The sequence below is a fragment of the Coregonus lavaretus genome (genome assembly GCF_964263955.1).
Source record: "Coregonus lavaretus genome assembly, contig: HAP1_SCAFFOLD_271, whole genome shotgun sequence".
NCBI lineage: Eukaryota > Metazoa > Chordata > Actinopteri > Salmoniformes > Salmonidae > Coregonus > Coregonus lavaretus.
In genome coordinates this window covers 277,803-302,937 of record NW_028157817.1, presented here as the reverse complement: position 1 = coordinate 302,937, position 25,135 = coordinate 277,803, and the positions used below count along the sequence as shown (strand labels likewise).

The 25,135-nt window shown below is 42.5% G+C and overlaps 1 pseudogene across 1 annotated transcript; it reads left to right on the top strand.

Annotated features, from left to right (window-relative positions):
• The first annotated feature begins 674 nt into the window (after window positions 1-674).
• On the top strand, window positions 675-22,705 carry LOC311124890 (cadherin-related family member 1a-like; annotated as a pseudogene). Its single transcript has 17 exons — window positions 675-747; window positions 1,124-1,222; window positions 5,506-5,651; window positions 5,803-5,853; window positions 5,987-6,076; window positions 6,343-6,429; window positions 8,734-8,850; window positions 10,609-10,751; window positions 10,888-10,966; window positions 11,143-11,243; window positions 11,545-11,751; window positions 13,164-13,316; window positions 13,725-13,889; window positions 15,832-15,899; window positions 17,755-17,983; window positions 19,131-19,385; window positions 22,103-22,705. The product of its transcript is annotated as a cadherin-related family member 1a-like (transcript).
• Window positions 22,706-25,135: the final 2,430 nt, after the last annotated feature.

The following is a 25,135-nucleotide window of genomic DNA, read 5'->3' as shown; positions in this document are numbered from 1 at the left end:
CAACGACCCTTAGCACACAGCCAAGACAATGCAGGAGTGGCTTCCGGACAAGACTCTGAATGTCCTTGAGTGGCCCAGCCAGAGTCCGGACTTGAACCCGATCGAACATCTCTGGAGAAACCTGAAAATAGCTGTGCAGCAACGCTCCCCATCCAACTTTACAGAGCAGAGCTATATATATATTAGCAAAAATGTCTAAACCTGTTCTTGCTTTGTCATTATGGGGTATGGTGTGTAGATGACTGAGAATTGTTTTTTGAATCCATTTTAGAATAAGGCTGTAACATAACAAAATGTGGAAAAAGTCAAGGGGTCTGATGAATACTTTCCGAATGCACTGTATTTTATGTTTCGTATGGTATGTATTAATTTGTGGATGTCCATCATCCATTTCGTATCATATGTTACAAATTACAAGGCATATGATATAATACGAATAGCAATTTTTCGCAGATTTACGTTTACTATGTTACGTATAGTCTATGAGACCAGGCTGCACTGAGAAACTGCTCCAGTCTCTCCCACTGAGCTGAGCCGCCTTGCGTACTGTAGACACCTCCAGAAGGACACTGACTCCGCTCAGCCTCAGCTGGACTCCCTCTCCCTGGTCTCTACCCCCTATCTCCACCCTGCATGATCCTGACAAGCCGTCTTCTTCTCCCACCTCCATCAGGATGAAGAACCAAAAGAAGAAGAGAGAGTCTATTTTTCTCTTAGTCTTCCTGGTTACTCTTCCTCCCTCTTTGGGTAGGTTTCCTTTATTTTCTCTGTCCTGGTCTTTGTCATGATATTAGGACTTCACTGGGGGTTCCTTTACCTTCCTTAAGATAATACACTTTTCTTGACCTCTTCTGACATTGAACTGTCTTGTTTCTCTCTCTGCTTTCCTGCCGTTTCAGGAAGTGAGTACAATAATTGTAATTGAATATTCAGATAAATAGGACCACAGGTGTTAGAAGTATTGAATTGATTATGACATCATGCGTTATCATTTCTGTGCTGTATGAAGAGTTTACTCGTCATCCATAGATTGTCATCTACCTTTTTGTGATTGTGAACACGCTGCTTGTTATAAGTGACACATTTGACTCTACATTTTGATTCATTTGTTTTTCTCCACCAGGGCAAATGTCGGACTACGCACCCTATTTCTACGACAACGGACCGAGCAGCACCAATGGGAATATGGCACTCTTCAGTATCTCAGAAGACACACCTGTCGGTAAGTGTTTTAAACAATTAAATAAATGAGATGATTATTTAATTAATTAGTTGAGTCAGTGAAGTTGTGAATTAATAATATACAGTATGTCTTGTGATTTTAGAAATAATGTAGATAATGTGGCTAAATTAAAAGAAAATCACAACGTGATGAATTTTGTGTTTCAAGGGCAGCGTTACACAGTAGCTAATTATCAGACCTGGGTTCAAATACTATTTGTAATCATTTCATATAGTCGATGTGTGCTTCATTGAGTTTGCCTAGCTTAATTGACCAACAGAATAGTCCCAAAACTGCAAACCCCGCCCATCTGGCACTCCATGCAGGCTAGAGCAAACACTCGAAAGTATTTGAAAGATTTCAAATAGTATTTGAACCCAGGTCTGCTTGTGCTGGACTGATCAGTGATCACATGAGCAACACTGAGCCTTAGATTTATCACCATAAAGCCCTGCAGAGGAGGGTGACGGGCACTAACAGGCTTAGCCAGGGAAAACAATAGCGGGGCAGGAGTGGCTGTCAGCAATAGGAAAACCAATCAGATAATACTACGGGTTGCAACACTCCAGTAAAATTCCAGAAATCCCAGTTGGATCCCCATGATTTCCTGCTTATTCCTGGGTTTCTGGAAAACCTAGGTTTTTGGGAAAGTTATACCTCAGAATTCCTATTCCTAAACAACTATGTCTAGATCAGGTTAATGGTGCTGTATGCTAGTCTCTCCTCACTATCTTCTGTACAACTGGAGGCAGAGATTGGTTACCTTTCACGTTTTATTTAATTTATTTCACCTTTATTTAACCAGGTAAGCCAGTTGAGAACAAGTTCTCATTTACAACTGCGACCTGGCCAAGATAAAGCAAAGCAGTGCGATAAAAACAACAACAACACAGAGTTACATATGGGGTAAAACAAAAACATACAGAAAATATATATACAGTGTGTGCAAATGTAGTAAGTTATGGAGGTAAGGCAATAAATAGGCCATAGTGCAAAATAGTTACAATTTCGTATTAACACTGGAATGATAGATGTGCAAAAGATGATGTGCAAATAGAGATACTGGGGTGCAAATTAGCAAAATAAATAACAATATAGGGACAAGGTAGTAGTATTTTTGCAGTTCGTTCCAGTCATTGGCAGCAGAGAACTGGAAGGAATGGCGGCCAAAGGAGGTGTTGGCTTTGGGGATGACCAGTGAGATATACCTGCAGGAGGGTGTTGCTATGGTGACAAGTGAGCTAAGAAAAGACGGGGATTTGCCTAGCAGTAATTTATAGATGACCTGGAGCCAGTGGGTTTGGCGACGAATATGTAGTGAGGGCCAGCCAACAAGAGCGTACAGGTCACAATGGTGGGTAGTATATGGGGCTTTGGTGACAAAACGGATGGCACTGTGATAGACTACATCCAATTTGCTGAGTAGAGTGTTGGAGGCTATTTTGTAAATGACATTGCCGAAGTCAAGGATCGGTAGGATAGTCAGTTTTACGAGGGCATGTTTGACAGCATGAGTGAAGGAGGCTTTGTTGCGAAATAGGAAGCCGATTCTAGATCTAACTTTTGATTGGAGATGCTTAATGTGAGTCTGGAAGGAGAGTTTACAGTCTAACCAGACACCTAGGTATTTGTAGTTGTCCACATACTCTAGGTCAGACCCGCCGAGAGTAGTGATTCTAGTCGGGCGGGCGGGTGCAAGCAGCGTTCGGTTGAAGAGCATGCATTTAGTTTTACTAGTATTTAAGAGCAGTTGGAGGCTACGGAAGGAGTGTTGTATGGCATTGAAGCTCGTTTGGAGGTTTGTTAACACAGTGTCCAATGAAGGGCCAGATGTATACAAAATGGTGTCGTCTGCATAGAGGTGGATCCGAGCGTCACCAGCAGCAAGAGCGACATCATTGATATACACAGAGAATAGAGTCGGCCCGAGAATTGAACCCTGTGGCAACCCCATAGAGACGGCCAGAGGTCCAGACAACAGGCCCTCCGATTTGACACATTGAACTCTATCTGAGAAGTAGTTGGTGAACCAGGCGAGGCAGTCATTAGAGAAACCAAGGCTATTTAGTCTGCCAATAAGAATGCGGTGGTTGACAGAGTCGAAAGCCTTGGCCAGGTTGATGAAGATGGCTGCGCAGTACTGTCTTTTATCGATCGCGGTTATAATATCATTTAGGACCTTGAGCGTGGCTGAGGTGCACCCATGACCAGCTCGGAAACCGGATTGCATAGCGGAGAAGGTACGTTAGGATTCGAAATGGTCAGTGATCTGTTTGTTAACTTGACTTTCAAATACTTTCGAAAGGCAGGGCAGGATGGATATAGGTCTGTAACAGTTTGGATCTAGAGTGTCACCCCCTTTGAAGAGGGGGATGACCGCGGCAGCTTTCCAATCTCTGGGGATCTCAGACGTTACGAAAGAGAGGTTGAACAGGCTAGTAATAGGGGTTGCGACAATTTCGGCGGCTAATTTTAGAAAGAAAGGGTCCAGATTGTCTAGCCCAGCTAATTTGTAGGGGTCCAGATTTTTCAGCTCTTTCAGAACATCAGCTGTCTGAATTTGTGTGAAGGAGAAGCGGGGGAGGGGGGGGGGGGCATGGGCAAGTTGCAGCGGAGGGTGCAGAGCTGGTGGCTGGGGTAGTGGTAGCCAGGTGGAAAGCATGGCCAGCCATAGCAAAATGCTTGTTGAAATTCTCGATTATTGTAGATTTTTCGTTGGTGACAGTGTTTCCTAGCCTCAGTGTAGTGGGCAGTTGGGAGGTGCTCTTATTCTCCATGGACTTTACAGTGTCCCAAAACTTTTTGGAGTTAGTGCTACAGGATGCAAATTTCTGTTTGAAAAAGCTAGCCTTTGCTTTCCTAACTGATTGTGTATATTGGTTCCTGACTTCCCTGAAAAGTTGCATATCGCGGGGGCTGTTTGATGCTAATGCAGTACGCCACAGGATGTTTTTGTGCTGGTCAAGGGCAGTCAAGTCTGAGGAGAACCAGGGGCTATATCTGTTCTTAGTTCTGAATTTTTTGAATGGGGCATGCTTATTTAAGATTGAGAGGAAGCACTTTTAAAGAACAACCAGTCATTCTCTACTGACCGAGGTCAATATCCATCCAGGATACCCGGGCCAGGTCAATTAGAAAGGCCTGCTCGCTAAAGTGTTTTAGGGAGCGTTTGACAGTGATGAGGGGTGGTCGTTTGACCGCGGACCCATTACCAAGCAAGAGGCCACGGCTTGCGTGTGCTAGCGGGCCGGGGCTAGCAGATGGATCTTCGTGGTCGACGTCATAATGGGAAGCCTGTTGAAACCACATCAGACGATTTCGTCGGCAGACCAGTCGTGTTGGATCGGCGGGGCTCCGTGTCAACACTAGGAAGGCCCGTCCGGTTGACAGAGAGGTAGATAGCCGGGAGATGGGCCTGGCTCGAGGCTAGCTCAAGGCTGATTAGCCAACAACATCCATTTGGTTGCAGCTAGCTAGTTGCGATGATCTGATGTTAAAGGTCCAGTGATTCAGTGATTCCGGCAGAAAAAACTATATGTTCTGGGTCGATAACGCGCTGTGCAGACGGTGCAGACTGGCCGATAATAGTCCAGGCTAGAGCTGGCTGGTAGGTAGTGCAGGCCACGGACAATGGTGAAAAACCGCTAACGGTGGCTAATAGCAAGTAGCTAGTTAGCTGGCTACTCCCGTCCGGTAGACAGAGAGGTAGATAGCCGGGATATGGGCCTGGCTCGAGGCTAGCTCAAGGCTAACTGGTGTTTGCTTCGGGGGCAGTGGTGATTAGCCAACAGCAACATCCATTCGGTTGCGGCTAGCTAGTTGCGATCCGGTGTTAATGTCCAGTGATTCAGTTATTCCGGCAGAAAATCTGATGTTCTGGGTGAAAACTGCTAACGGTGGCTAATAGCAAGTTAGCTGGCTAGCTAGTTTCAACTGGAGATTCTAGATAAAAGGTAAGTCAATAATAGAATCCGTTCCACATTGAGTGAGGCGGGTTGCAGGAAAGTATATTTAGTAGAAGGATGAAAAGTGTGATAGGGAAATACAAAAAACAGGCTATTTACACGGACACACAACAGAGAACATGACTGCACTGCTACGCCATCTTGGATCTTGTTCCATGTATTTGATAGGCAATGTTATAACCAAATTCGGTAACACTTTATTATTTGAAGAGTACCTACATAAAGACTTCATAACACATTGATAAGCATTCATAACACATTCATAAGCATTCATAACACATTCATAAGCAGGTGCTATCTCTGTCTCTAACCTTACAGGAACACAGGTATATACCCTAAACGGTACCGACCCAGAGGGGGATGCCGTGAGGTTTGGCCTGACCTTTGAGAAGGGCACCAGAGAATACCTGAGAGTGGACCCCAAGTCAGGAAACATAACTCTCATTCAGGAATTAGACAGAGAGGTGAGTGTAATGCAGTGAGGCTTGAGAACACTATCTCTGGTAATCTCAGGAACCCAGAACCAAATCTGCCGTCTGTCACCAGAGATTATCATTACCCCCAGTAACGGATGTGCTGTTTAGAGCGCTGTTAACATGTTCTTTGTTTTGTCAGAAACAAGGTGAAATCTCAGCTCTTGTTAGCATAACAGATGGTCGGAATAAGGTGAGCTGAGCTTTGACAACAACATTAGTCGCAAATCCATATGCATCACATGTATAGGCCTATACACTTACGCAATAACACCTGGCTTCTCAGCTAGGTTGTTGTGATGTCATCTGTTTGTTCCTTCTTTTAGGTTGTCGAGACGATTCGGGTGTTTGTCACCGATGTCAATGATGAGCAACCAGAGTTTCAGAACCTGCCTTTCACCGTAGACGTCCCCGAGGTCAGTGTTAAATCCTGATCACCATAAAGACAGCTCTGTCATTGGTTTAATGTCTTTAGAGATAATGTTAAAAGATACTGACAGAGATGTCAATATTGGTATCATGTCTTTAGATATAATAGGGCTTCACTACCCCAGGGGCCTGTCTGACATGCCGGCAAGTAAAGACACCGTTATTAAAGTCTAGCAGATATGTACTAGATAAGTGCACAGGCAATATGTTATATTTAAATGTCGAATGTCATCAATGTTTTTGTCATCTGCAGGACACTGCAGCTGGAAGCAGCATTTACAGAGTGCAAGCTGTGGATAAAGACATGGGCTCTGGAGGCAGTGTCACCTACTACGTACAGGTAAACAACGTCCACACCCCTGGGTCTGCTTCATTGGACACTAAAGAAGAAGAACATGGACTGAAACAATATCAATTTTTAGCATATTTTTGCTACGTGTGCCCTAATGAATACAGTCCTGGTCTACCAGAGGTTTCAGGGTTAGATCTAATGTTATACAGTCTACAGTCGGGGTCAAACGTTTTGAGAATGACACAAATATTAATTTTCACAAAGTCTGCTACCTCGGTTTTTATGATGGAAATTTGCATATACTCCAGAATGTTATGAAGAGTGATCAGATGAATTGCGATTAATTGCAAAGTCCCTGTTTGCCATGAAAATGAACTTAATCCCCCAAAAAACATTTCCACTGCATTTCAGCCCTGCCACAAAAGGACCAGCTGACATCATGTCAGTGATTTTCTCGTTAACACAGGTGAGAGTGTTGACGAGGACAAGGCTGGAGATCACTCTGTCATGCTGATTGAGTTAGAATAACAGACTGGAAGCTTTAAAAGGAGGGTGGTGCTTGAAATCATTGTTCTTCCTCTGTTAACCATGGTTACCTGCAAGGAAACACGTGCCGTCATCATTGCTTTGCACAAAAAGGGCTTCACAGGCAAGGATATTGCTGCTATTAAGATTGCACCTAAATCAACCATTTTTCGGATCATCAAGAACTTCAAGGAGAGAAGTTCAATTGTTGTGAAGAAGGCTTCAGGGCGCCCAAGAAAGTCCAGCAAGCGCCAGGACCGTCTCCTAAAGTTGATTCAGCTGCGGGATCGGGGCACCACCAGTGCAGAGCTTGCTCAGGAATGGCAGCAGGCAGGTGTGAGTGCATCTGCACGCACAGTGAGGCGAGGACTTTTGGAGGATGGCCTGGTGTCAAGAAGGGCAGCGAGGAAGCCACTTCTCTCCAGGAAAAACATCAGGGACAGACTGATATTCTGCAAAAGGTACTGGGATTGGACTGCTGAGGACTGGGGTAAAGTAATTTTCTCTGATGAATCCCCTTTCCGATTGTTTGGGGCATCTGGAAAAAAGCTTGTCCGGAGAAGACAAGGTGAGCGCTACCATCAGTCCTGTGTCATGCCAACAGTAAAGCATCCTGAAACCATTAATGTGTGGGGTTGCTTCTCAGCCAAGGGAGTGGGATCACTCACAATTGTGCCTAAGAACACAGCCATGAATAAAGAATGGTACCAACACATCCTCCGAGAGCAACTTCTCCCAACCATCCAATAACAGTTTGGTGACGAACAATGCCTTTTCCAGCATGATGGAGCACCTTGCCATAAGGCAAAAGTGATAACTAAGTGGCTCGGGGAACAAAACATCAACATTTTGGGTCCATGGCCAGGAAACTCCCCAGACCTTAATCCCATTGAGAACTTGTGGTCAATCCTCAAGTGGCGGGTGGACAAACAAAACCCCACAAATTCTGACAAACTCCAAGCGTTGATTATGCAAGAATGGGCTGCCATCAGTCAGGATGTGGCCCAGAAGTTAATTGACAGCATGCCAGGGCGGATTGCAGAGGTCTTGAAAAAGAAGGGGCAACACTGCAAATATTGACTCTTTGCATAAACTTAATGTAATTGTCAATAAAAGCCTTTGCCACTTATGGAATGCTTGTAATTATACTTCAGTATGCCATAGTAACATCTAACAAAAATATCTAAAAACACTGAAGCAGCAAACTTTGTGAAGACCAATACTTTTGTCATTCTCAAAACTTTTGACCACGACTGTATATGGAGGATCCATTGTCATACTGTAGATGAATGGTACGGTCTTTAATCAACACAGGACAGAAACCATCCATGGAGAGAGAACCATTCATTTTACACTGGAGTGGAGGCAGGAAATTGTGTTACTTTAGTGGATTACATTTCAATTACATTTCAGCAAGGTATTGAGGACTAAGCAGAAGCTTAGGGTTGCTTTTGGCCATCAGCAAGCAAACCGTAGTTGGCACCGTTCATATGTCGACTGGGAGATTCACAAAGCAGATTCTAGAGTCTAAACCACCCTGATGATTCTAGAGTCTAAACCACCCTGATGATTCTAGAGTCTAAACCACCCTGATGATTCTAGACATCTGAAAGAACAACAGTAGAAAACAGTTGAAAGGCTGAAATATAATGTTGTAGCCATCTTTAGGTCTGGATTTGATGTGTGATGGGGTATTGGTTGTATTTCAAATGTCATTGAAGTAAAAACTGCATTGAATGGAGAGTGCGATTAGTTAGATCTAAGTCTAGATCTCAGTATACATCATCATAATGAAGGGTTTAAAGATGGCCCTGTGTCTGTTCACAGGGCACCCCTACTACCAAGTTCACCATCGACGGCCACAGTGGGGTCCTGCGGATCAAACCAGGCGAGACGCTCGACTTTGAGACCACAGCATTACACTTTGTGACGGTGGTTGCCAAGGTTAGACGCCGGCTAGCTATGTGTCAATCAACCCATCAATCAAATGTATTTTTTATTAAGCCCTTTTTACATCAGCAGTTGTCACAAAGTGCTTTACAGATACCCAGCCTAAAACCCCAAACAGCAATGTGTCATCCCTATGTGTCAGCCCAATGTGTCAGCCCAATGTTATCATCCCTATGTGTCATCCCTATGTGTCATCCCAATGTGTCATCCCAATGTGTCATCCCAATGTGTCATCCCTATGTGTCATCCCTATGTGTCATCCCTATGTGTCATCCCTATGTGTCCGCCCAATGTGTCATCCCAATGTGTCATCCCAATGTGTCAGCCCAATGTGTCAGCCCTATGTGTCATCCCAATGTGTCATCCCTATGTGTCATCCCAATGTGTCAGCCCTATGTGTCATCCCTATGTGTCAGCCCTATGTGTCATCCCAATGTGTCATCTCTGTCTGGTCTGGGGCTGCTGATCCCTTCTGGCCCTGGCCCCGTCTCTGGGCCTCAGAGGGAGGGTCAGCTCTCTCTATTCCGCCCCTGTCTCTCTGGGGAGGGAAGCTTTTCTTCTACTGTGTCTCTGTCATCTTCTCTGAGCCCTGGGGGAGGGAAGCTTTTCTTCTACTGTATCTCTGTCCTGTTCTCTGAGCCCTAGGGGAGGGAAGCTTTTCTTGTGTCTCTGTCCTCTTCTCTGAGCCCTAGGGGAGGGAAGCTTTTCTTCTACTGCATCTCTGTCCTGTTCTCTGAGCCCTAGGGGAGGGAAGCTTTTCTTGTGTCTCTGTCCTCTTCTCTAGGGGAGGGAAGCTTTTCTTCTACTACATCTCTGTCCTGTTCTCTGAGCCCTAGGGGAGGGAAGCTTTTCTTGTGTCTCTGTCCTCTTCTCTGAGCCCTAGGGGAGGGAAGCTTTTCTTCTACTGCATCTATGTCCTGTTCTCTGAGCCCTAGGGGAGGGAAGCTTTTCTTGTGTCTCTGTCCTGTTCTCTGAGCCCGAGGGGAGGGAAGCTTTTCTTCTACTGCATCTCTGTCCTGTTCTCTGAGCCCTAGGGGAGGGAAGCTTTTCTTCTACTGCATCTCTGTCCTGTTCTCTGAGCCCGAGGGGAGGGAAGCTTTTCTTCTACTGCATCTCTGTCCTGTTCTCTGAGCCCTAGGGGAGGGAAGCTTTTCTTCTACTGCATCTCTGTCCTGTTCTCTGAGCCCTAGGGGAGGGTGAAGGGCTGGGGGTCCCTCCTCCGTCTCTGTCTTTACGCCTCAGGGGGAGGGTCCTGTCCTCCATCCCTGGGTCCGTCTCTAAGCTCTTGGGGAGGGTAAGCCCTGATTACCTAAGGCCGCACTACGTCTCGGTCTCGGCCCTTGATCCCACACCATGGCAGTTGATTGACTAATTGTCTCGTGTAAAGGAGCATGTTGTTTAGGCCCTTACTGTACGTTGAGTGTATTTTCACGGGAGCAAGATTAAGAAGTTCACACACAAATAGAAAGCTGATGAAATTCACAAATGTAGCAGATGGGGATCTGTGACACTAACTCCTCAGCCTGAAGTGTCGCTCCTTGCACAATTGAAGAAGGCCTTTTTCATTAGCACGATGGAGGAGGTGGTACTCCTCGCTAAGCAAGCAGCGTCATATCCTTCACACGTAGAGTGTTAACTTATGCAAACAGTACTGTTGTTTCACAATGTTTTTAGCACTAAATAAATCAGTCAGAAAATTATTTATCATGTGTCGTCGTCCAATGTCTAACATGTCCCTTCTGTTGTCATCAGGATGGAGGTGGACAGTATAAAGGTAAGGCCCAGGTGTTGACATCTACGGCCACCATAACCATCAACGTCCTCGACGCCCAAGACACCCCTCCATCCTTCATTGGAACTCCTACTTTGGCTATGTCTACGAGGTCTCGGTTCCTGTAAGCACAACACAGCCTGTGATGATCATCTGGTCTTTAAAACATAACCCTGTTTTGAAAGCTGTAAGATTACATTTTTGGAACTTTGGGAACTTTTGCATGCCATTTCTTTATGATTTATAATGTGTATTTGCAGGGTTCTGAAATTTCCACTGTGTTTGCCAAAGATGGAGATGAAGGAAACCCTAATCCTATTCATTATTCCATTACCAATGGTAAGTTATAAACACACACGCACACACTACCAAGCTATTTCTTCACAAACTGATAATAACCTATCATTGTCAACAGTTGAGCGTGTGTTTGTTTACAGTTTCACAGATATTTGTGATTTTCTGTATATGTCATGATTCACATACTATGATGAAGTCCTTCCTGTTCTCCTCTTCAGGTAGTGAGGGTGCCTTCACCATCAATAGCACAAGTGGTTGTATCAGCCTAACAGCTTATCCAGTCACGCTGAGGAATGAATTTTATGAAATCAAAGTCAAGGTAATAACACCTTTCTATCCTGTTATTACATGTTTAGTGCATATGTTTTATTGTCTGACCTCTCTCTCTCTCTCTCTCTTCTCTCTCTCTCTCTCTCTCTCTCTCTCTCTCTCTCTCTCTCTCTCTCTCTCTCTCTCTCTCTCTCTCTCTCTCTCTCTCTCTCTCTCTCTCTCTCTCTCTCTCTCTCTCTCTCTCTCTCTCTCTCTCTCTCTCTCTCTCTCTCTCTCTCTCTCTCTCTCTCTCTCTCTCTGTCTGTCTGTCTGTCTGTCTCTCTGTCTCTCTGTCTGTCTCTCTCTCTCAGGCCACTGAGCTGGGGCCTAGTGAGGAGCTGTTGGACTACTATACCATGACTGTGGTGACTGTTCGAGTGGTGGACCTCAACAACCACCCTCCTACCTTCTACGGAGAGAACGGACCCCAGAGCCAGTTTGAGGTGACCATGCATGAGCACCCTTCAGAGGGGGAGATCCTCAGGGGGCTGAAGATAACGGTCAACGACTCTGATCAGGTACTGGAAGGCAGTCCGTTTCCCAAATCGCACCATATTCCCTATATAGTGCACGACCTTTGATCAGTGAAATAGGGTAACAGTTGGGATACAGCCAGAGCCATTCCTTCTCTATTTCCCCTCTTGTACTCTCATGGAAACCACTTCGTATGCTTCGTTATAGGCCTTGAACATGTGTCCTAAACCACTCTGTATGCTTCGTTATAGGCCTTGAACATGTGTCCTAAACCACTCCTTATGCTTCGTTATAGGCCTTGAACCTGTGTCCTAAACCACTCCTTATGCTTCGTTATAGGCCTTGAACATGTGTCCTAAACCACTCCTTATGCTTCGTTATAGGCCTTGAACCTGTGTCCTAAACCACTCCTTATGCTTCGTTATATGCCTTGAACATGTGTCCTAAACCACTCCTTATGCTTCGTTATAGGCCTTGAGCCTGTGTCCTAAACCACTCCTTATGCTTCGTTATAGGCCTTGAGCCTGTGTCCTAAACCACTCCTTATGCTTCGTTATAGGCCTTGAACATGTGTCCTAAACCACTCCTTATGCTTTGTTATAGGCCTTGAGCCTGTGTCCTAAACCACTCCTTATGCTTCGTTATAGGCCTTGAACCTGTGTCCTAAACCACTCCTTATGCTTCGTTATAGGCCTTGAGCCTGTGTCCTAAACCACTCCTTATGCTTCGTTATAGGCCTTGAACCTGTGTCCTAAACCACTCCTTATGCTTCGTTATAGGCCTTGAGCCTGTGTCCTAAACCACTCCTTATGCTTCGTTATAGGCCTTGAGCCTGTGTCCTAAACCACTCCTTATGCTTCGTTATAGGCCTTGAGCTTGTGTCCTAAACCACTCCTTATGCTTCGTTATAGGCCTTGAGCCTGTGTTCTAAAAATGTGTGTAAGCCCAAACTCTAAAGACTTGACTGATACTAAGGTACTGATAGATCTAACGATGAATATGGCGCTACAATCCATTTGTGTTTTAAATCCGGTTGATTTCTGAAGGCGTTGGCATATTATGGGATGTTTGGCCCTAAAAATCTACATTTCATAAAGGATGCTTTCATTAATCCCCCAAAAACAGTATGTGACATTATGTAACCCCATTTTAGAAATAATATCTTAATCCCCCCCCATTTAGCGAATAATACTATTACGCATCCCAGGAATGTCAACAGTTAATTTAGATTAAAAGGACCGTCATTATCCTCAGTATGTCATTGTTCCCACATTTCTTGACTGCATTGTTTTACATTACATAATAATTGTATCCATTGACAGTTTTTTTCCCCCCCTCAGCCCATACGATAGATTAAAGTTACTGTTGTTGAACAAGAGGTCATAGGTCCTGGTATTTGCCATGAATGTTGTCATCGATGGCAGACTCATGTAGGTGTGTGTGTTTTCTCTGACAGGGGGCGAATGCTAAATTTAAATTGAGATTGGTGGGGCCTGGTCGTGTACTCAGAGTGGTGCCCCAGACGGTCCTCAATGAAGCACAGGTCACCATCATCGTTGAAGACTCTGCTGCCATCGACTATGAAAAAGGCAAATCCTTAACATACAAGGTATTTCAGCCCATTTTCAGCTGCATTAATGACAAACTGGAATAACAAACATTTGATCCTAAAAAGGGATTTGGTTTTTCTGAATTTTTATGGTACAGAAATTACTAGGTATTTACTAAGAAATAACAATGGTAATTGTACAGTAAGAAATTACAATGGTAATTATACAGTAATAACCTATAACTTACTTAATATAATAATAATTTAGCAGACTTTTTTAAATCCAAAGTGACTTACAGTAGTGCTTCCATATATTTTGTATTTTTGACCCCAATGGGAATCCAACCCACAACTCTGGCATTGCAGGCACCAATGCTCATTCCTTTAATTATATTTTTACTACAGCACAACAGCAAGAATAGCAGGGAGTATTTTATGGATTTAACATGCATTTTTCCCCAACCACAGTTACTGGCTGTGGAGATTGACACCCCTGAGAGGTTCAGTGCGACGGCTGATATCGTGATTCATCTTTTGGACACCAACGACAACACTCCCAGGTTCACCTCAGAGTATTACATAACGCGTATCCCGGAGAACTCCCCCGGAGGTTCCAACGTTGTGTCTGTCACTGTGAGTACATCTGGATTATTGAACTCTACTCAAACACCACTGGCACCAAAATATGATTACGTAATCTCCCCAAAATAATCCACCGATAGATGGATATTAATGGTTATTGGTAATTGGAAGCTAAGAGGAAGCAGGGGATTTCCAGTTTGAGAGATTTACACAGAATGTGATATTTTGCCAGGAGAGAGGTAATACTTATAGGATGGACTTTCTCCATACAGTACTCAACTATGGAACCAGATTCATGACAAAAGAAATGCAAATAAAAGTATTAAAACAACACTAATATTGAAAAAAACAATACTCCAATATCCATTTTATGTATCTGTATTTCTTGTAGGATGAATCTGCTTCCATACTACTAGTATTTATACTGGTACACTACTAGTATTTATACTGGTACACTACTAGTATTTATACTGGTACACTACTAGTATTTATACTGGTACACTACTAGTAGGAAATGTTTAGCAGGAATCAGAGTTGGTGAGAGGAAACAATCCTTTAGGGTTAATCATATTGGCCTTTACCCTGTATTGTCCCTGTGGTGTCCCTGTGGTGTGGCTGTGGTGTCCCTGTGGTGTGGCTGTGTTGTCCCTGTGGTGTGGCTGTGTGCTATTCACCCCAGGGAATATGAGCTTAGTAGACAGCCCCTGCTGGGGTGAAATCCCACATTGTTCAGTCTGTTTTAGCTGATCCTCCCTAGTGGGTTATCCTCAGACTGTTCCAATCAGCTAATGGATAGTCATTGGATGACCTTCATTCAGGAGTTGTGTCCCAATGGACTCCCTACTCAACAATATTGTCAACCAAAAAATTAGTTGTTAATAATATAAATATGAATGTGGAAATTGTTATTATTATTATGAATAATATTGTTATATACTATTGGAGTTTATTTCCTGTGTGATGGCATTATTTTTAAAGAGCCCTGACATGCTTATGAACTTGATGTGCATAGGTTCCAACATTCTAACTCCTCTGTTCCGTTCCAACATTCTAACTCCTCTATGTTCCGTTCCAACATTCTAACTCTCCTCTGTGTTTCGTTCCAACTCTGTTTTGTTCCAACATTCTAACTCCTCTCCTCTATGTTCCGTTCCAACATTCTAACTCCTCTGTTCCGTTCCAACATTCTAACTCCTCTGTTCAGTTCCAACATTCTAACTCCTCTGTTCCGTTCCAACATTCTAACTCCTCTGTTCCGTTCCAACATTCTAACTCTCCTCTGTGTTTCGTTCCAACTCTGTTTTGTTCCAACATTCTAACTCCTCTCCTCTATGTTCCGTTCCAACATTCTAACTCCTCTATGTTCCGTTCCAACATTCTAACTCTCCTCTGTGTTTCGTTCCAACTCTGTTCCGTTCCAACATTCTAACTCCTCTCCTCTATGTTCCGTTCCAACATTCTAACTCCTCTAACATTTTAACTTATATCCTCTCCTCTGTTCCGTTCCAGCATTCTACCAACATTCTAACTTCTATCCTCTCCTCTATGTTCCGTTCCAGCATTCTACCAACATTCTAACTTCTATCCTCTCCTCTATGTTCCGTTCCAGCATTCTACCAACATTCTAACTTCTATCCTCTCCTCTATGTTCCGTTCCAGCATTCTACCAACATTCTAACTCCTCTCCTCTCCTCTATGTTCCGTTCCAGCATTCTACCAACATTCTAACTCCTCTCCTCTCCTCTATGTTCCGTTCCAGCATTCTACCAACATTCTAACTCCTCTCCTCTCCTCTATGTTCCGTTCCAGCATTCTACCAACATTCTAACTCCTCTCCTCTCCTCTATGTTCCGTTCCAGCATTCTACCAACATTCTAACTCCTCTCCTCTCCTCTATGTTCCGTTCCAGCATTCTACCAACATTCTAACTCCTCTCCTCTCCTCTATGTTCTGTTCCAGTGTTCTAACTCCCTTTCTCTTTATTGCATTCCAGGCCAATGATCCAGACTCTGGCCTTTGGGGTGAAGTCAAGTACTCCATCTATGGATCTGGATCTGATTTGTAAGTACAACAGACTCCTGCCAATACCAATGATTGTTGGACATGATGATTTGTATAAAATCACTTCCTCTGTTGGTGTGGAGCCAGTTGAACAGACCAATATGGGCAGAAATGATCACTTATGCAATATAATTATTTTGAATGTCTGATTATGTGTTAGGACAGACGTGGGGTAACCTGCTGGCTCTTTATATTGGATAATTACATAACATCCCAATCGCTCAGCAACAGTGATGTAATGGTTAAAAAAAAGTGGGTAAATGCTGATCGCCGTTTGCAGTGAATAAAGTACAGCCCCCTATATTTTCTATGCCCTTTTCCGCAATAGGTGTGAAAACGCTTGTGCAAAATAAAAAAGGTGTGTAAACAGTGTTTAGTTGAGCCTACTCCACTCCACCCAGGCATAACAACAACTGTCACTATCAGATGAACCAGCCTCCTCCTGACTGATCAGTCTCAGAAAGATGAATCTTTTTCATGCCATTCCATCACCTGCCGGCCATGATTATTGTGGCTAAGAATGAATGAGTTTGACTTGGATTAACTAATCCTGCTCAGGTCAACCATCTCTCAACTCAGATTCTTCCCCTTTGATTGGAAGATGGGAGCAGCCAGTATTCCAGTATATTGGGTTGGCTCTGCTTGTAGCTCCTCTCCTCTCTCCTGTAACAGCTTACTCTAAGATGGCGGCAAGATACTGACTGGTTAATCTCGTAATTGGATGTAGGGTAAGAAATAGCCTGCCAGGCCTGGATGTCTCGTGTAGAGAGGGCCAATTAACATGCAATGTGACAGCTGGAGCTCTGCTATGGAAAGCAAGCAAGGCAGGCAGGCTGCAATACAGGCAGTACATTGAAAAAAATAAGTGTCAAGTTATCTTCCAGTTTTGCTTGCCGTTTATAAATGTGTGAAAGTTAACAGTTTGCTTTGCATTTGTTAATTTTCACACGGAATAAGTTGTAAAAAGAAAATGTTGGAAAATGGCTGAATATGTGCTGCTTTAACATAATATTGGACTTTAAAAATGTGTACTGGACAAAAAACAACCTTTGTGATTGTACAGAAAACTTGATCCAGCATCCTGGAACACGGGTCTTGACATATTTTCCCCATGAGTTTTAATCCAAGATTAAACTGTAACGCACAGTACATATAGTGCATAACCTTGACTGTTACATAACTGCTAATATACTGCTAATATACTGCTAACATACTGCCAATATACTGCTAACATACAGCCAATATACTGCTAACATACAGCCAATATACTGCTAACATGCAGCCAATATACTGCTAACATACTGCCAATATACTGCTAATATATACTCTTAGAAAAAAGGGTTCTTCGTCTGTCCCCATAGGAAAACCCCTTTTGGTTCCAGGTAGAACCCCTGTTGGTTCCAGGTAGAACTATTTTGGGTTCCATGTAGAACCCTCTGTGGAAAGGGTTCTACATGGAACTCAAAAGGGTTTTACCTGGAACTAAAAAGGGTTATTCAAAGGGTTCTCTTATGGGGACAGCCAAAGAACCCTTTTAGGTTCTAGATAGAAAAAAAAGTGCTAAGAGTATACTGCCAATATACTGCCAATATACTTCCAGTATACTGTCAATATACTGCCAACATACTCTCAATATACTGCTAATAATCTGCCAATATACTGTCAATATACTGCTAATATACTGTCAATATACCGCTAATATACTGTCAATATACCGCTAATATACTGTCAATATACCGCTAATATACTGTCAATATACCGCTAATATACTGTCAATATACCGCTAATACACTGTCAATATACCGCTAATACACTGTCAATATACCGCTAATACACTTTCTGTTGTGTTTTCCAGGTTTCTCATCCACCCGTCCTCAGGCATCATCTACACCCAGGCCTGGGCCACTCTGGACGCTGAGGTCAAGTCCAAGTACAACTTCTACGTGAAGGCAGAGGACACAGAGGGGAAGTACAGCCTGGCGGAGGTGTTTGTCACTGTCCTGGACGTCAACGACCATGTTCCAGAGTTCGATGACAGCCTTGTGGAGAGGACCATGATCATCGGTGCACCTGTTAGGGTAGAGGTATGTACAGTAGCGATAAGATAGCACTTTACAGATCCCTAAAGTAGAGGTATGTACAGTAGCGATAAGATAGCACTTTACAGATCCCTAAAGTAGAGGTATATACAGTAGCGATAAGATGGCACTTTACAGATCCCTAAAGTAGAGGTATATACAGTAGCGATAAGATAGCACTTTACAGATCCCTAAAGTAGAGGTATATACAGTAGCGATAAGATGGCACTTTACAGATCCCTAAAGTAGAGGTATATACAGTAGCGATAAGATAAGATAGCACTTTACAGATCCCTAAAGTAGCGGTATGTACAGTAGCGATAAGATAGCACTTTACAGATCCCTAAAGTAGAGGTATATACAGTAGCGATAAGATGGCACTTTACAGATCCCTAAAGTAGAGGTATATACAGTAGCGATAAGATGGCACTTTACAGATCCCTAAAGTAGAGGTATATACAGTAGCGATAAGATAGCACTTTACAGATCCCTAAAGTAGAGGTATGTAGAGAAGCCATGTCGTGTGTAGTGGTATACCCTAGGGCAGGGGTCGGCGGGGGGGGGGGGGGCGTCGTTATTTTATTTTTTTAAAGGTACTCAGTCCGGCTTTCAACTTACTCTTGAAAGTTGTAATAGTAGAACGCACAAGGTGCCATTTCAAAATTGGTTAGTGCATCATCAGTATTCCTCTTGTCATGTCAGTCATTGCAGACCTTAGAGAGCTGTTTATAACTTGTCAGAAATGTCCAGATCAACTACCCATGTCAGCTAAAGTTTTTTAGCTAGGTTTTTTAGCCCATAGATTTTGTTGTAATGTTTGAGTCACTCAAATATAACAATACACGTTAGACATGGCAAAATGTATAGAATTGTAAGAAAATGTACTTTAAGACGGCAAAATGTTCTATGCAACCCACGACAGAATGTGTAGGATTGCAGGAAATAAGCTTTAAACCTGTGACAGTTCACTGGCCCATCGGTTCGGTCCCATACATGAATCATTACACCCCTAGTAAACATTGTACATTGAATGTTTGCTTTTGTTGGATTATAATTACCTGAAATGTGAGCGTATCCACAACTGCTCCAGTATAGAGCAATTTTAAAGTAACTAATGTGTTTGATTTTGCTGCTTTTTCGTTCTTCCATTCAGGCAATAGATGCCGATGCAGAGTCGCCCAATAACGTCATCGAGTATTCCATTATGCAAGCTGAACCTGACAACATCTTCGACATCAACGCGGAGACGGGAGAGATCAAGCTGAAGTCCTACATCAAGTCCATGGAGATAGTGCAGAACATCACCGAGCAGAAGGACTGCAGGTGGTCTCTGGTGGTCCAGGCCCGGGACAGAGGGTCTCCGTCCTTCAGCACTACCGCCGTGGTCAAGATCGACATCACTGAAGCGGTAGGTTTAATGTTTCCTGACCTTAACCGTAGAGTAATAACCCTAACCTAACTCTAATCCGAACTGCCTAATTTCCCAACCCTGACGCTAACTTTCTAACCCTAATGCTTACCCTTAACCTTAACCTAACCCTAATGCTTACCCTTAACCTTAACGTAACCCTAATGCTTACCCTTAACCTTAACCTTAACCTAACCCTAATGCTCACTAACGCTGTAGTATCACTGTGGTAAGAATTTAAACCTAAGTTCCCTAACCTTAACTAACCCAAACCCTTACAATAGACTTCTAACTCAAACCTTTAGCATAGACTTCTAACCTTAAAGGGATAGTTTACCCAAATTACAAAATGGCACATTGGTTTCCTTACCCTGTAAGCAGTCTATGGACAAGGTATGACAGCAATCCATGCGTTGGCTTAGTTTCACATGATGAGTGAAAAATGCTAATATCGGTACCATGACTTGAATGGGATTTGTGCCACAAATGCTCAAACGTTAGCATTTGGAAACAGTGCCAGGGAAACTAAGCCAATGCATGGATTGCTGTCATACCTTGTCCATAGGCTGCTTACAGGGTAAGGAAACCAATGTGCCATTTTGTAATTTGGGTGAACTATTAATGCCAGCAGCATTAGCTCTGTCAAGCCTGTTAAGTGATATTTTACATCACTCAAACTCTCCTCCAATAAAAACATAAAGAAAGTGGTATTTCAATTGTTTATGTTTTGTTTGTTTTTATAATGTAAAAAAAAAATCACATACTCATTAAGTGTATTTTCGTTTCTAAATTTGCATTAATTGATTACATTAATTTTAAAGCTTACTTTCCTATAAATTATTTAACTAAACCCTACATATTTGACATCATATTCGAGAAGAATAGAATAGTAGAATATTATCTCTGTTGTCTTCTGTGTCGTATTGTGCTTTTCAGATCAAAGCTCGAATAATTGCAAACTTCCTAAACCTCATCAAGCGCCCATCAAATGTTGTTGGACTTTTTTTGGCCATAGTCAGCTTCACCATCTTACTAACAATCTGTATATCCACTACCTTGTACTGTAGAACAGTGAAGAAAGCTCGCGTCAACCCCCAGGCCAGTTTCATCAGAGTTATCCGAAGGCCCAAATGATCATGAGACTCATCCCGCTGGACTATACAGACTACGTTTTATATATCACCTTATTATGTCTGCAAGACATTACTTTATGATCCATTTTTAAAAACAATATCATTTTTATTTTACTGCTTTGTCTGTAAAAGAGTACTGGAGCACATTATAAAGGATAGGATTTTTCTATTGGATTCTTGTATTGGTATTTTATTGGGATCCCCAATAGCTGTTGCGAAGGCAGCAGCTACTCTTCCTGGTGTCCACATGAAACATGACTTAATACATAACATTAATAGACAAGAACAGCTCAAGGACAGAACTACATACTGGAGCACATTATAAAGGAGAGTACTTGAGTACATTATAAAGGAGAGTACTGGAGCACATTATGAAGGAGAGTACTGGAGTACGTTATAAAGGAGAGTACTGGACTACATTATAAAGGAGAGTACTGGAGTACATTATAAAGGAGAGTATTGGAGCACATTATAAAGGAGAGTACTGGAGCACATTATAAAGGAGAGTACTGGAGCACATTATAAAGGAGAGTACTGGAGCACATTATAAAGGAGAGTACTGGAGCACATTATGAAGGAGAGTACTGGAGTACATTATAAAGGAGAGTACTGGAGTACATTATAAAGGAGAGTACTCGAGTACATTATAAAGGAGAGTACTGGAGCACATTATAAAGGAGAGTACTCGAGTACATTATAAAGGAACAGTAAATGAGTACACACAAAGTTTTTCGACAGGCCGTCATTGTAAATAATATTTTTTTCATAACTAACTTAGCTGTTTAAATAAAGGTTAAATAAATAAAATAAACAAAGATATATCATACACAATATAATATTATACCAAAAAATAATAGTTATTTCATATCCATCTTTTATATTTTGATTGGGAGATGTTTTTCTACTCCTAGAAATGTATTTTTATGTACTTTTATGTATACTGTTTTGATTATGTTGTCAAATTATAATTCTACCATTATAGTATGTAGTACTTATTTTATAGTAATCTAGAGCATATTTTAAACAGTTTGACTATACTGAAGTAACAAAGATTAAGTCATTTCATTTCAAACCAGTGTCTTGAGTTTGGGTTAATCCCTTTGTCAGAAGAACAGAGTAATCTCTATTTTTCATTTCATTTTTCATATCCATGTAAATAATACACTCAAACCAAAGACCCAGTAGCAATGAACGTAGTGCTTTAGGATCCTGTCACAGGAAGTTAATCCACAACACAATCCTCATCAGAAACATGTCACTGCTCGTGAACAAAAAGAACAAACCGTTCTGATGCACCCACCGCACTGCCAGACATACTCCCGACAACTACCACCAGTGTGCATAGTCCCAAATTGCACAGCCTAAAGTAGACCACCATTTACTACCCGCAGTCGTCATGCTGCGAATGTTATAGAGATGTTGTCTGTCTGGGGCTCCTCTGTCAGTGCTTGGCGCATGTCTGACCTCTGACCTCGCTGCTTGCCTGCATGCTTTGGACCAAAATGGTGAACGTTTAAAACGTTTGATGATCTAGCCCCGTGGATGGGCGTGATTAAAAGTATGATATTTTTTGCTCTTTTACAGACTCAACTCAAGGGGCCTATGGCAGCCTTTTTATTGCAAAGTAGGGACAACCCAATGAAGGCTCTAGGCATGGTCGCTGGTGTCATTAGCATATTGGTAGGGGTCACTGTCTTGATATCCACGGCTATGTTCTTGCGCAACACAAAGTCCAACAGGATAATGCCGGCACGTCGCATCATCATCAGACGGAGACCACCAAAGGACCGCAAGCCGTGGACGTTTAACGTACCGTTCAGTGGAGGCGGTGGAAATGACCTGTTGAACAAGACCGTTGTAGACGACCCGGAAGCAGGGAGTGTCAGCATCAACCCCAACAAAAACGGCAGACCCCGGTGCTCCAGGTCAAAGCCCAAGCCTCTGCCCCCCAGAGCCCCCTGCCTGCCCCCTCCATCCTGCCCCCTTCCATCTTCCAACCCCAGGCCCAGTGAGAGGCCCCGGGCAGCAGTGCCCACCGTCTCTGGGGCCCTGGCTTCCAAGAGCACCAGCAGAGACAGCAACATCAGCTCTGAGACTACTAGAATCCCTGTCAGCTCAGCCCTTGTCTCTGAACTCAAAATGAGGCTGCAGCAGAAAATCATCGAGAGTAACTCAAGCTATTATTGAACCTGATAGTTGTGGTGTGCTGGCGCTCTAACCAATCTTTCAATAATTGTCTGGACCACTGAAGGTGCTCAGTCTTAGGATTGTAAAACTGCAATTGTAAAGGAAGGTTGAGGACAGCAGGTTAATTTCCTTCAAAACTGTATTTGTTTCTAAGCAAGTCCTTTGTCAAAGCAATGTTGCAACACAGTGTCCTATTATTGAACCTATTGAATCTAACCAGCTCTACACGTTTTCTTAAATATGTTAACATAATGTGGATCCATGGGCCCTGGTCAAGAATAGTGGACTATATAGGGAATAGGATGCCATTTGAGACGCAGTCTCTGTCATCCAGCTTTAGAAATAACTAGAGACATTTCTGCACTGCCATCTTGAGAAATGTAATGGGATCCTTGTTAGATAAGTCTCTGCATTGCTGCCATCTTGAGGGAAACAACGTGTTAACAAGAGTGACTGAGGGGGAAATACTGGACCATGTCTGAGGAAAAGATTACTGCATATTTCTGTGTTTACAGAACTGTACATATGTTCCTGAAAAGTTATGTTTTATTTGCTTAAGACCATGCAATGTTGTCAAGAATAGTGCTGAAATATAGGATTAGGATTGTTGCCAGACAAATGTAGCCTACTAGGGATGGGCACAGTTATTCAAAAGTCAGAACGGCAGTTGGTATTCAATTAGACTACTTGGGAGACTATTTATTTTTTAGATTTAAAAAAAATAGGCCTCTTTTTATTTATACAATGATCTACATACGCTAAAAAGGATAGCCATTACATTCGACATTTGGTAATTTCTTTTGTAATTTTCTCCCTTTTTCTCCCCAATTCCGTGATTACGATCTTGTCTCATCGCTGCAACTCCCCAAGGGCTCCGGAGAAGCGAAGGTCGAGTCGTGCGTCCTCCGAAACATGACCAGCCAAACCGCGCTTCTCAACTACATTCGACATTTTAATAAAACAACAGTTTAATGACAGTTTGTATGAGTGTGCTCCATTAAAAAAAAGACGCACCGATAGCCTAGGCCGTACACACGTTCCACAGTGTAGCTTGTTGTTATTGTCGGTCAATCAGAGCGGCGCTACAGTCAGAGCCTAATCAATGCAAAATGGAATTAAAATTACCTAATTAATTTGGCTAAATGAGGAGTAAGCTACAATGATCAACCAACAGGTAGGCTGTTGTTTCATATGAATGGGGTTGTTGTCGTCAAGGACGCCTCAAAATAGCCTCAATCAGCCTTGCTACTTTAGCTAGCCAGCTGGCTAACTTAGTTGCCTACTGTAGCTAGCCAGCTGGCTAACTTAGTTGCCTACTGTAGCTAGCCAGCTGGCTAACTTAGTTGGCTACTATAGCTAGCCAGCTGGCTAACTTCTTTACAACGATTTGATTCAGTAAAGACGGGCACTACCAGATGACATGATAGGAAACCTATGGCAGCAACACGTTTGTGTAACTAGTGCCACACACCGGCCTCTACTCCTCTCTGCTCGTGTCCCTTCCCCACCGTTCTGCTGAAACAAGCAAGTCTCCATTGAAGTTTCCAAAACAACTGTTTTTTTCTTTAAAACACATATATTTATACTATCCGGATATCTGAAAAAATACAATGATATTATTCTAATAGTGAAACAATTTCAAATGCCCATCCCTAAAATGTACCCACTTTTAACTGTGCATCAGATCGAAGCAGCTATATAAGACCGCTATAAAATAAGATATATTCTTGACAGGATAAATGCCATTGCTTAAAACATGAAGTGCTCATGGACCTGTGTAGTGACATTCTAATGTTGTCATATTTTGAAGTAGGGAAGTAGATGTACTAGGATTATGATGTGCCACTGCCTGCTTTCAAAACAACAAAAGCTCTTGCTTGTTTGAAATCAGTTACTTTTTTTTCTTTCTCTGTTTTCTTGTTTTGCTTAAATGCTTTTATATTTCAAAAGGGTCTGCTTTTAATTTGGGGGATTGGTGTTGGATTACTCACTTAAATGAAGGGATCGCTTTGTTGTTTCAGTAAATATCAAACTGTATAAATGGAGATGTTGTAAAAAAATATATAAAAAAATAAAGTATTAGCTATACATTTATTTAGTGACACGTGAGTCACTAATAATCACTGTTTTTCAAAATTGTCCATAAACCTGGTTGGAATTTTGAAACATTCATTTCCACGCTGTGCGAACTACATGGAAATTCATGGGATACATAACGATACAATATATTCTGTATGTATATATTATTATAATAATGTATGTATGCTGTGTAACACTTGCCTGTCCCTTGAAGTGAAATCTTTATTGTCTTTATTTTATCATTTTGAATAAATATAGGAAAATAATTGTTGTGTTGTGATTTTGTTAGTTCATAACCAGCTAGATATACAATACGTTTTAGATAACAATAAACTAAAACTAGAATACAGA